This window comes from Dipodomys merriami, unplaced genomic scaffold (genome assembly GCF_024711535.1).
Source record: "Dipodomys merriami isolate MVZ:Mamm:240054 unplaced genomic scaffold, mDipMer1.0.p SCAF_289, whole genome shotgun sequence".
NCBI classification, from domain to species: Eukaryota; Metazoa; Chordata; class Mammalia; order Rodentia; family Heteromyidae; genus Dipodomys; species Dipodomys merriami.
Window position 1 is genome coordinate 160,257 of NW_027204370.1, and position 748 is coordinate 161,004.

Here is a 748-nt window from a genome sequence, read left to right on the forward strand (position 1 = left end):
CACACTTAGTAGTATATGCTGCTACAATAAATCTTAAATACTTTATGGAAAAGTTTTATGACCTGTCATACAGTCTTATTTTTGGCATATATATAAGCAAATTCCCAAAATTAAAAATATTTAAAACATTAAAACTTTTAACAAACCTTAACACTTGCTTCAATGTTCATTATGAGAGGTGCCTTGTATAGAATAATTGAATTCCTCCTCTTACACATCTCTTGAACAACAAATATCTGGAATTATATTGTTTTTGACATGCCAATCTTGACTTTATTCATAAATGTGTGCTTATATAAGAAACACATGGTTTTAAAATTTCACAACAATTCTTTAGAACTTACTTTTTGTTGAATTGTTTAGTTTAAGAAAATCAATTACACTTTCTATATAAAAAATGTTCTGTGCTCAATTCGGCAGCACATACACTAAAATTGAAATGATACAGAGAAGAGTACCATGGCCCCTGTGCAAAGATGACAAGCAAATTCATGAAGTGTTCCATATTTTTACAACAGACGATGGAGTGGATGTGGCCAGAAAGGAACCCTACTGCATTCGAACCCTACTGCATTCTTGGGTGGGAGTGTAAACTTGTTCAGCTACTTCGGAAAGGAGTATGAAGGTTCCTCAAAAGATTCCACATAGCGCTCCCCTATGACCCAACAAATACTTCTTCTGGGCATTTACCCAAATGATCACAAACAAGACCATACTAAAACTACTAGCACTACTATATTTATTGCAG

At 33.4% G+C, this 748-nt stretch overlaps 1 non-coding gene across 1 annotated transcript; it reads left to right on the forward strand.

Annotated features, from left to right (window-relative positions):
• Positions 1-404: 404 nt before the first annotated feature.
• LOC138838712 (U6 spliceosomal RNA) lies at positions 405-511 on the forward strand. Its single transcript, XR_011375729.1, has one exon. It is a non-coding gene; the product is annotated as a U6 spliceosomal RNA (small nuclear RNA).
• The last annotated feature ends 237 nt before the right edge of the window (positions 512-748 follow it).